Genomic DNA, 12,659 nt, shown 5'->3' with positions numbered 1-12,659 from the left:
ATCTTGTGTCCCAACCTCCCCTGTCTCCACCTCACGCTCCGTGTTCCTGCAAAGGAGGGCGCGTGCCGGGGACAGACCTCCAATAAGCTCCGAAAAGGGAGGGAGAGGAGCTTTTAAAAAGCCCGGGGAAAGATAGACTCCAGAGAACCGCTGAAGAAATGGAAAATCCCTGCTCCTCCCCTAGGAAGAAGATTGGAAAATGGCTCGAATTCTATTATTTTCCTACCTGTCCACTTCCTGCCTGGCACTCTCTCTCCTATCACAGAACCACATAGATGCTGGGGACCTCTTTCCAGGAACCACTTTGTTCACTCCCCTGCCTCCAGCCAATTTTCTGGAACATGTCAGAACACAGATGAAGGTACTACTCTAACAGCCAGGATCCTGGTTCTGTTAGCAGCTTTGCTGCCTACTTATCTCCTCTTGTCTCGAGGATGTGATGAGAAGTATCCTCGCTCCCCCTGACCCCTGACCCCTGACTACTGTGTCCACACCTCTTCGGGAGGGCTGTCAATGGAATGTGTGCTTATGAACTGTGATGTCTTGTGATGGGCTTACAATCTCCTTAAGCCTCCAATTCCACATATTCTTTGTAGGGTATGTAACTTCGTTGTGGGATTTGTTGAGAGAATCAACAATAACTCAGTACAGTGGAGGGCCCTGGAAACTTTTGTTAGGTAACATTTTAAACTTAAAAAAAAAAAAAAAAAAAAAAAGCAACCCCACTGCCTCTTCTTTTCTTTCATTCCTGTAGCAATCTTTATATTTTGATGAGATCAAAGTTTACAGCTCCCCTCTTGGTTGTCTCTGAGCCTGGTCTTAGTCTTGTAAATGTGGTAGCTCCCTCTCAAAGGAGTCTTGTTCCATATTGGAGAAAGCCTGAGTAGGCCAGTTTTTGAGAACGGAAGACTCATTGCATAGCTCATCTGAGCCAAAGGTTGGAGAGTCAAGGAGAGAAGCACTGGTTTTGAACTTCATGAAGGAACTCCAAAAAAATATTCTGAAATACATAAAGATTCCTTTTTTTTTTTTCCCCATTTTGCATTTCTGTGTCTATGACTTTTCCCTAGACTTTTGCCTCTGGTAAAAGTTAGCATGGTTTCAGTAGACCTACAATGAAAAGGAAAAAGTCAAGATTAAGCTTCTGACATCTAAAACAGTGTTTGAGAGGCAGCAGCAAGACAAAAGGCTTATGAGCCAGTCTTTGTAAAGAACAAAGGATATTTTAATTTCCTTTAACTATCACTTCCAGCTATCACGAGCAACCTGCGGATGCGGACAGACTCACAGAGTTCTTCTGCTGTATAGTCTAGATAAAAGGCCTCTTGTGTCTGTGAGGGCTAGGCCTTGAGGCTTATTGTCTGAGGGTAAAGGAGGATATGATGTTCAGGAAATAGAAAGTCTGGAGGCCACCTTTTTTTAGCTTGAAGGACGATGGCAAGAAAAATGTGAGAGCTGGAGACCTAGGCGGAATCTAACTTCTCAGCATCCTCCCCTCCCCTTCCCTAGGGGTGGACCTTAAGCTCCTTATATCCATACAGAATACGCAAGAGACCCAAAGTATTCACAAGCTCCCTTAAGGGGACTGAGAAGTGCCCAGAGGACAAAGAACTGGCAACACCTGGGACCTGCCAGGCCTTGGGAAGGGTCGGCATGTGGCTCAGCAGGGAGTAGGGAAAATGCCAAACGCGCGTCCACAGACCCCAGCTCCGTCCTTGTCACGAGGTCTCCTAAGCCATACCGCATACACTCACCCCAACTCTCCTTAGACAGGAGCTGGGTTGGGGGAGGGAACTAAACACATTGAATAGTAGTTACATAAGTTGTTCCAGCAGTGACCAAGCCTCCTCAAGATAATGTCAAAATAGATGGGTCAGAATGAGTTTACCAGGATGGATTCATATGTAACTTTTCTCTGCTGCCTGGGGGCCGTGAGGGGGCACAGGTGGCGGGTCACAGCAGCCAGCCACAAAGGCATAAAGGGACTGTGGTTGCTTTGCGTGTCTGGGTATCCAAGGAGCAATCCTGCAATTTTTCTCCACGTCCTTCTAAGATGAGTAGACCTAAAGGAGCTTATGTTATGGGCCTACACATCTTTCTCTCGTCAACCAGTGAGGGCTCTGATTGAAGGACTATGTCTTACTGGTCTCTGTAGTCCTACGGCCTAATATAGGACTGGGCACATAGTAGGTTCTCAGCAAACAGTTGCTGAATATGACAGGGATGAGAACTTGATGGGGGGGCCGGGGCACTTCTTAAGCGACTGGATACAAGGTCAGGGAGCTGGGACAGGGGCGTGAGGGCAGGGAGGGCACCAAATATCGACTACCGTTGACAGACCAGTTTGGGAGTACATATGAGGCACATCTTTGTGAATTCCCAGAAATAACTGGGATTCACTTTGTGGGGGTGGGGAGGGCCTTCCTCATCAGATAAGCAACTGGGTTACATACACATAAGGTCAAGCCAACTTGATTCCACACATAACATAACGTTTATCTCAGCTGTCCTCCATTACCTTGCATATGCTCCTTGGGTGTGTCTGTCTCATCTAATTGTTGAGGGTAGACTAGTCTTTGATTTTATGGGGATATCCAGATTCTATGTATTACATTTCTTCAACGTCAAATGTCTATTTATACGTGTCGGTCTGATGAGTTCGGAGCTGAGGGACAGGAAAGAATTCTTGAGATGTCTTTGGTGCAAAATGGTGGTTTATTAAAGCACGGGGACAGGACCCATGGGCAGAAAGAGCTGCTGCCCCCAGGGTTTGTGAGGAGTGTTCCATTATATATTTGCAAGTTGGGAGGGGGTGAGGGATGGCTTAAGTCTCTAAGAAATCTTTGAAGCAAGGTTTCCAGGACCTTGAGGGGCCAGCTATTATGGGGGGGGGGAGTTTATTCATGGTAATAAAACCATTTTGTGAGACCCTTTAGATGTATATCAGTGGGCCATATGCTTGGGAATGATTGTTGACGCTATCTTGGAGGGTTTAGAGATAGAGTTTCCAAAGGAATTGTTAAAGTAGACTTACAGGATCCTGGATGGGGGTATACAGGCTAGGATTGCCCTTTGCCCTTAGCAAAGCCAGGCCGTTGAGTCCCTAGAGGAATGTCACTCTGCCTGTTTTAAGGGCTTGTCAGTGGGTAAGGAAATTTAATCATTTTTCTTTTGCCTCTGTTTCCCACATCAGGTCTGTGTGTCCCACTTTGGGATCAGAAAATATTACCGAGGCCATTTCCTCATTAACCTGGGAGATTCTCCGGTGCAGGGACCGTAACTCTTCATTCTTATGAGCCTCCTCACTGGGCCCACTTTTGAGCAAGGCTTAATGCAGCGGTTGAAGTAGATGATGTAGACGGACTGCTTGACTGCCAATGGTAATGCCCTTCCTTAGCCAAGACCCGGGCCCGTTTCTCCTCTGAGCACTTCACAGATGCATTTCCAAAGACACTGTCCCCTCCTGAGCAGTGTGGCCCCGTCCTCTTGGCTCTGCTGTGCACAGTTGCTTCCGGCCACTCTTCGTTGGTCCCACTGGGGCGCTGAGACTGGACTCCTCACCCTTGCACCCATGGCAGCCCTAGCCTGCTGCACTCAGACGTCTGTGCTGAGCACCCAGATGGTGCCCTTGAGGCTCAGAATGGAGCCCCCAAAACACACATACACACACACACACACACACACACACACACCTGTCAACGTAAACTCACAAGTGTTCCACCCCCAGGACAGGAGGCAATGCCTTATTTTGAATAAGTTACCACTCTACATAGACCTTTATGGGAAATGCTGGTGGGCGGGGGAAGCTGGCTGGGGGATTATAAAAATGAGCTCTGACTTCAGAGAACTGAAGGTCTTGCAGGAAGGGCAGAACAGTAGATTCACTCCACAGCAAGAGACATTCGGGATTACCTTTTCCCACCTCTCCATTTCTGAGATGAGGGAGTGGAGGGACAAAGAAGTTAAGTAACATGCCCAGAGTGAAACTCTTATGTAAGTCCAACCGAGGACTCCTGAAGTTACTTTATTGTAGAGGCAAGAAGAAGTAACACACACACACACACACATTGGTAGGTAAGTACCAATTTTAATAATTCGACCATTAGATTTAAGAACATCTCCACCCAGCTGGCTTGTTTCTTTGTCTCCAGGCTATAGGAAGAACGCACTGGCATTGATGATCTTACTGGAGAGCTTCTGGCCATATTGACCATAGTGATCAGTGGTAATTTTTATATTTAACACTCTCCTTTCTTTCTCTCCATTCACTTCCTGGTATTGAATCATATCTTTTCTTGCATTAGACTGTAAATCGTCTTTGGTAGCGGAGTGAAAAGAAGTCTTCCAACAAATGGCACCAAAATTCTTCTTAAGGAATTGTCTTTAGCCAGAAAAAGATTTAAATACATCACAGGGGGTGGGATGTAAGGTTAAGCATCAAAGGTTGAGGAACAAAAAGATAAACTGCTATGCTTTTGAAAGAGACAGGAATTGGGGGGTGGGTAACAAGCAGAGGGGAGAGAAGTCAGGAAGGAAAGAGAGAATGAAAGAGCCATATGGTGGGGGAGCTGAAGAAAATCAAAGAACAGCTTGCAGAGTTGTGCTGTGAAACCCTTCCTCCTCTGTCTTCTTCAAAAGTTCTGGAAAAGTTTAAAGCACAAAATGAAGAATGTGTGTGCCTCTATCTGATGGAACATGACAAAGGTGGTAGGATAGCCACTCCGTTGATTAGTTTTTTCCATGGAAGACTCATCTCAGCAGACCAGAGAGAGACTGTCGTCCTAATGGCTTTGAAGATGGAAACCATGGGATGAGCAAAGGCTCAGAGCCAAGGGCGACCCTTCGCCATCAGCTGGCAAGAAACTAGGGACCTCAGATTTGCAATCTCAAGGAACTGAATTCTCCCAACAACCAGGGAGCTTGGGAGAGGACCCTGAAGCTTCAGAGAGAAATGCCAACCAGCGGACACCTTAACTGAGGTCTGGTGAGACCTTGAACAGAGCCAGTGAAGCCATGACCACACTCCTGACCTGCAGAAACTATAGGATAACAGGTGTATACTGTTTTAAGCTGCTAAATTTGTGGCAACTTGCTATGCAGCATAGAAAACTAATATAGGAGTGTGTGTGTGTGTGTGTGTGTGTGTGTGTGTTTGTGTAAGCTACTCCTCACTCCGTCAGGCACTTTATATCTATTTGTTCATTTAATTCTCCCAGTGGCCCTTTTAGGTAGACATTATAACCCCACTTTACAAACAAGAAAATTTCAAATTCCAAGAAGTTAACAATGCACCAGGATCCTACAGTTATTCAGTGGCAGAACCTGGATTAGAAATGCAGGCTGATCACCCACAAAGCTTGGGCTTCTCACCAACCCCCTAGCTCAGCAGTAGGAATCCACTTCCCACGTACAAGTCTTGGTCCTGGTCTAGTCTTTTGCCCCCAGCACCAGCTCTCTGACTGAGCTCCAGAATGTGAGGTGGCCCTCTCTGCACACCCCTGGTGTCCCTGATTATTGCTGAAGCTGCTTTTGGTTCTTGGTTCCATAAACTTGTACGTGAATGGTGGTGGAGTTGTTCCTGTCATAAGTTCAATTTGCCAGAAGGGAGAGAGAGGGCGGAATCAGGATGCCAACATCAGCCAGAGAATTTGCAGAGCTGCAGTGCATTGCCTGGGAAACAAGGAATTTGTGTGAGGCTTTGTGTTGAGAGGAGGCACGACCCAGCTGCTCCGGCAAGCACTGAACAAGAGACAGATTAGCTAGCTCTCTTTGGAACAAAACAAGCTTTTTTTTTTTTTGGGACCTGGACAGCAAGGAATGGTCCTCCCAAAGGACATTTTGTCTTTCCTTTTCCTTTTTAAAGTTCTCCTAGGTAGCCTTACTCCAGGTCACTTCTGAGAAATATCAAATAGAAAGTGGAGATTGGGTCAAAAGTTTCCTCCTGCTCTTGCCAGGGCCTTCGTCCTGAACCCTTAGTTTTTCTGCCTGCGGATATCTGTAAATGTGAGGAGTTACTCAGAGGAAAAGCCTTCTGCAGACAGATGGTATCTCAAAAAAGTGTGAGGTGTATTGGGAGAAGTATGTGATATCCGGTTGGTAAGAGGTCCCGGGTGAATTTCAGTGAGGTGGAGGGGAGGTGCTCCCCCTATTTCAGAGCTGGCCAACTGAAAAACATCAAAGCCTTTTATGCTGAGGGTAACTATTTGACTTCTGAATAGAATTCCCACCCCCTCAGAAACAGGGAGAAACTCAGGCTTGTGTCCATGGTTGCTGATCGCGCCCTATTCAGCACTCTCCAAAAGAACAAAGAGGGGAAATTAATGGGCATTGAAATGTTGGAAAGATCTTGCTTTTGCTGACCCATTTAAGATGCAGTGAGGACATTCTAGAGAACATCTCTGGAGTTCTGTTCTTGTAAAAGTTCAGTACTCGAATAAAAACAGGTTGAAAAAATCCTGGGGAAGCCACAGTTACCCCCAACTCATGAAAGCCTTCATTGTTTCCCTTCTTCTAGATCCTCAGATGGTGTCCTCCCACCAACCATGTCCTGCGGAAGGATTTGCTGCCACACTGCCTCTCCATCCCGCCCCTCGTCCCCCTCTCCTCCCAGTGAGGGAGGCCCAGAAATGGAAATCAGCTGGCCAGCATCTAATAATTCCCTACAGTGTGAAGAGGGCTCCACATTCCAGAGGTTAATAAGAGGAGTGGGATGGGGGAAAGGGGAAAAGTGGCACATTCCAAAGGAATGGAAGTCATGGTTCCTGTGCAGGCACTTACATATAGTTGGGAGAGTTACATTTCAATCTGTAAGCAAGTGTAATTGCCAATACATTCGCATTGCCGCTTACACATTGCCTTTTAAATTATAATTTCATTAATCTTCTATCAATTCTATGTGCAGGACTTCTTTTTCTCCCCAAAGAGATCGTGAAGCTCAGAGAGGCTAAGTAGCCTGTTCAAAGTCCTGTATTTTGTAAGCTGGTCCGGTCCAGACTCAGCTTGTGCTTCTTGCTCTAGTGTTTATATACACCACACTCCACAAAGAGGTTGCCTTAAGTCGGGCCCAGATGTAAAAAGTCAGTAGAATACAGCAAGCCTCTGAAGCAAGATGTAAAACAAAGAAGGATAAGGCAGACAAGAGGACCTAAAATACAAAGCTGCATCAGCAAGGGAACGATTGGGTCCCCAGTAATGAGTCCAGGAACACTAAGAAGATGGATGTGTGATGTGGGAGCTCAACAGGGGGAGAAACAAAGTTTCTTTCTTTCTTTCTTTTTTTTTTTTTTAAGATTTTATTTATTTGAGAGAGACAGAGAGAGAGAGCACAAGGGGCAGACGGGCAGAGGTGCAGGGGACAGAGGTGGGGGGGGAAGCAGACTCCCTACTGAGCAGGGAACCCAACACCAGGCTCTATTCCAGACCCCTGAGATCATGACCTGAGCTGAAGGCAGACACTTAACCGACTGAGACACCCAGGCGCCCCCGTTAAGACTTTTTGTTGTGATATAAGTTCCTTGTGAACGATTTGAAGCAAAAAAGGAGAAAATTCTTGTATTGTGTAATGAAAAATTTTTTTAAAGATTTTATTTATTTATTTGACAGACAGAGATTACAAGTAGGCAGAGAGGCAGGTGGAGAAAGCAGGCTCCCTGCTGAGCAGAGAGCCAGATGCGGGGCTCTATCCCAGAGCCCTGAGATCCTGACCTGAGCCCAAGGCAGAGGCTTAACCCACTGAGCCACCCAAGCACCCCTGTGTAATGAAATTTTGGAGGGAGCTCGGATCATTGGAATGAAGATACTTAAAAGCTATATTGGTTATTACTCATCTCTTGCTTAGCTTTTGGTGTCAGCTTCATTTTCTCAAACTTTCTTATACTTTTTGGTGGGGTTATGGTTGCCAGATGCTATAGATTTTCAATGCTGTCCAATAAAACTTCCTGAGATGACGGAAATGTTCTGTATCTGCATTGCCAAGTGCAGTAGCTATTAGTCACATGTGGCTATTGAGCACTTTCAATGTGGCGAGTGGGACTGAGAATATGAATTGTAAATTTTATCTAATTTTAAATCATTTAAAATTAAATAGCCACATGTAGCTACTGGCTAACATACAGGACAGTGCTTCTTGTCATCCAGAGAGAAGACTTTTGACGAAGATAGTTAAAAAATATCTTGGTGAAGGACTGTGGTTGCCTAGCACGTGTGACATGCTCTGGATCAATCATATTCTGTTCTGGTTAGGATACTGTCCCAGGCTGGCCTACGTGCCTACCCCCACAGTCATGGGTGGATCAGTCCATTACCCGAAAACAAAATTGGAGAAGGGACTCTGGTAGACAAATCAAAATCTTCTAAAGGTACAAGAGATGACTTCTATCCTGATACCTTAAAAATAAAAAATTAACAAGCATATATCAAAAACCTATTACATATCATGCATTTTGTATATATATTACCCTAATTCTCACAGAAAAGTCCTGAATGGTCAGCTTTTGCTCCCATTTTACAGATGAAGAAATAAAGACTCAGATTGTATGACTTGACCACAGAAAGTAAATTACAGAGCTAGAATATAAACCCAAGTTTGTTTCCAAAGCTCTGTTCTCTGCACTGTTCATGTGCTGTCCCTAGAGCTTCGGGATGTAGAAAATGTGTCTACTAATAGCAGATTATCAAAACAATCAAAGCAGAACACCCACAAATTAATGGCTTGGTTTTCCCCAAATAGTTACCTTGAGTGCCTTGCTACTTATTCTATAAAACATTTTTTAAAATTCCTCTTCTGACATTGCTTTAAAAACCTGCACTATAGATCCAAAGGGGCGCGTGCACCCGAATGTTTATAGCAGCAATGTCCACAATAGCCAAACTATGGAAAGAACCTAGATGTCCATCAACAGATGAATGGATCAAGAAGATGTGGTATATATACACAATGGAATACTATGCAGCCATCAAAAGAAATGAAATCTTGCCTTTTGCGACAACATGGATGGAACTAGAGCGTATCATGCTTGGCGAAATAAGTCAAGCAGAGAAAGACAACTATCATATGATCTCTCTGATATGAGGAAGTGGTGATACAACTTGGGGGCTTAAGTGGGTAGGAGAAGAATCAATGAAACAAGATGGGATTGGGAGGGTGACAAACCATAAGTGACTCTTAATCTCACAAAACAAACTGAGGGTTGCTGGGGGGAGGGGGTTTGGGAGAAGGGGGTGGGATTATGGACATTGGGGAGGGTATGTGCTTGGGTGAGTGCTGTGAAGTGTGTAAACCTGGTGATTCACAGACCTGTACCCCTGGGGATAAAAATATATGTTTATAAAAAATAAAAAATTAAAAAAAACCCTGCACTATATTTTAAAGATATATTTAAATTTTTAAATTTAAAGATTTTAACAATAATTTTAAATTATCTTTAATGATTGCAAATTCTGCATTTTAGAAGTTCTTTTTTTTTTTTTTAAGATTTTATTTCTTTATTTGACAGACAGAGATCACAAGTAGGCAGAGAGGCAGGCAGAGAGAGGGGGAGGAAAGCAGGCTCCCTGCTTAGCAGAGAGCCTAATGTGGGGCTCGATCCAGGACCCTGGGATCATGACCTGAGCTGAAGGGAGAAGCTTTAACTCACTGAGCCACCCAGGCACCCTAGGAGTACATTTTCAAAAACAGTCAAAAGCATGGTGAATCATATAGATAACAACTGTAGATAGATAAAATCATTTTGACCAAACTTACTTTATATTAAGACAAAGGCAAGTTTCTTTGGCTTCGCAGAACAGATAACCCAGTGAAGTTACCATCAAAGGAGAGGCCCAAACACTGAGGCAGCTCCTAGAATCAATTTTTGTAGGTAACTCTGAATCTTCCTAAGTCTCTGCGCCATTCTCCTCTTGATCAACTGACTCTCTCTTTGTACATCTCAGGGCTCTTTACGTTAAAAACAGTATAAAGCCTGATGCAAATTGACATCAACGATAAAGAGTATCATTCTTTCCCCTATTTACAAAATCTGAAGGCAGGGTAGCCTTGAGAGTTAGCTTAATCCAGAGGCTCTTAAGTGTGAACAGGGAACAAGAAAAACTTTAACCTGTGGTTGGACCATCTCCTTGAAATATTGCAGGTGTCTTTGATGGAAAGGAAGAGAATAATGATCAAGACTCTGTGCTTTTTCACTTTAGGGCTTATATGGCCTAAGTGCTGCCAGTGTTTTGGTCCCTGAGATCTCACAACCCTCCAAGAGTATGGTAGTTGTGTTCTCCAGGAAGTGGGTTCTGCAACAGAATCTCAGAAACAGAACTCCTTGATCAAGGAGCGTGTTTGAAACTGACACCTGCGGAAAGGAAAAGGAAGCAGGAGTGGGCAGAGGGAGGAGCTGAGCTGTGGTGCAGGCCAGATAGCTTCAGCTGACCCCACAGGCAGCTCTGAGGCTGAAATGATGACCCATCAGTTGTCCCAAGTCAGGCAGAAACCACTGGGCCTTTACATCTCTGTATCTATCAGTCACTGGACGTGGCTGCTCCTTAAAGTGAAGGGAAAGCAGCAATCTGAAAGCCGAGGCAGTCCCTGAAGGAACTGACAGCTGGAAAAACAACAATGCTCCCAAAAGCTGGGCCAACAAGTCCTTCCTTGAAGGGGCATCTGGGAAGTGCATCTCTGGGTCCATCCTGGCACAGGATGCTGTGATTCCTATATTGATTTTATTTTATCATTCATCAAGAGAAAGGAGAAAGACTTCTGCATGCTCTAATCCAAAATTAGAGCATCTTTTGCAAAGATCAGGATAGCACATGCTAATGAGACATCTGAGTGATCTGCTACTGGTGACATTTATGATGAAATGCTGTTGCAAAAACCTGGTCTGCAGAGGCAGGCGGAAGGACCCTCACCAATGATTCCAGTTAGACAGGTTATTTGGAGAGGTGGCTAAGGAAGAAGATCAAAGAAGGACAGTGCTATGGTCTACTTTCAGGAAATAGCCCAGAACATTGGTTAGTCCTGGGAAATCCAATTCAAGTTTGGGGAAGAGAGTGAAAGTAGGTATGACTCAGCTGCCTAGGGTTGAGTTCCCAATATCCAGATCCCATGAGACCGGAATTGGGAGGTTTCCTACCTGTATAGAAATTTTCCTTGGGGTCAGCCCTCATGGGATAACTGGTGACCAAGTTATCTGATCTGTAACCATTGTGAATCTGTCAGCCACAAATAGGATAATGGCAACCAAACAGCAAACTGCCCCCACTGCTCATCATACAATCAATTCTGTGTAGAGTGGACAGCTGCCAAGGACCCAGTGACTCAGGGCTTTGTGCAGAGATGGCCAGGGATCCCCCAGCCAAACACATCAGAGATAATCCAGCTCTGATGAGGAGTTCTGTGCTACAGGACCTCAAGACTCTGGCGCCAGAAACACAGGTTCCTTTAAGTTTCTAAAGAAAACAGACATTCCTGAACAAATAATTCCCTGCTATGAAACTAACTCTGGCCATATAGAAGATAAACTGGGTGAAAAGGTCAGAAAATGGGAACAGAGCCCCAGACGTGAGCTTCCTGGATGTAACAAGAGTATGGATTCATATGAAACCCAGTGGGATGCAGAGACCTGGGGCCAGAAGTGTAGAGAAAGCAAGGAGCCACCTAATCATTTCTTCCCAGTGCTGAGAGCTCTATGTGTGTGTGTGTGTGTGTGTGTGTGTGTGTGTGTGTGTGTGTGAGAGAGAGAGAGAGAGAGAGAGAGAGCATTTTGGAGATATGCCAATCAATCTCCCTCCCTCCCTCCTTTCAAAGGGCGCTGTTTTCTGTTCCCTACTCCTCTGGGTGGAGATGGGATGGGTTAACTTCCTGCTCACTGCTATTTATAAACTATTCTCTCCCCTTTTTCTTAGCTTCACCCCTCACTTTGAATCTAATGTTGTTAGACCATACCACTCACTGCTTTCCAATTATTCTCCTCTACAAACCTCCAGGTCTTTTCTCAAAATTCCTTGAAGACGATTGTTCCTGGTCACCAACACTATTCTGGTTATATATTTTGGTGATTTTGATAACCTTGGGAATAGTACATCCAATGCTTTGACCCCCTCATTTCTATGACCTCTTTTTATCCAGTGACCTTAACCTATCTTGGCATTCCCTCCCTTAGTCATACCATGGACTTTGACAGTACAAATATCTGCAACCCTTCCACACCCTCAGTTTCAAGCATCCCACTCTTGGATTCCCACCTCTTACTTTTTCAGGACATCCTTTCCAGAATCTTGCTTTAAAAAAGCCTTAGACCTCCTGGAACCTTCAATCTCTGGATTGTACTAACTTTACAATGTTCCTTACATCCCACTTGTCCTCCCTTTTCCTTATTATCTATTTTAAGTTTCATGGTCAGTCATTTAATTACTCCCTCACAGTAATCTCTCTTCAACTCCTTAAATCTTCATTTCTTGCTTGATAGTAATATTTTAGTAAAGCCTTAACCCTGATTAAAATTAATTTTCCACCTGCTTTATGCCTGTAACCGTTCATATGCCTGAAGAAAAATGCTCAACCACCCTGACTAGTCTTACTTGAAATTCATAATCATGGGTCCTTAAGACCATCAGGCAATTGTACAGGTCTTTGGTTCTACTCTTCTGGACAACTATTTCGTACCTTATCTTTC

Source organism: Mustela putorius, unplaced genomic scaffold (assembly GCF_011764305.1).
Source record: "Mustela putorius furo isolate JIRA1106 unplaced genomic scaffold, ASM1176430v1.1 tig00000460_pilon_pilon_pilon, whole genome shotgun sequence".
Classification (NCBI taxonomy): Eukaryota; Metazoa; Chordata; class Mammalia; order Carnivora; family Mustelidae; genus Mustela; species Mustela putorius.
Note: the sequence above shows the minus strand (reverse complement) of the source record.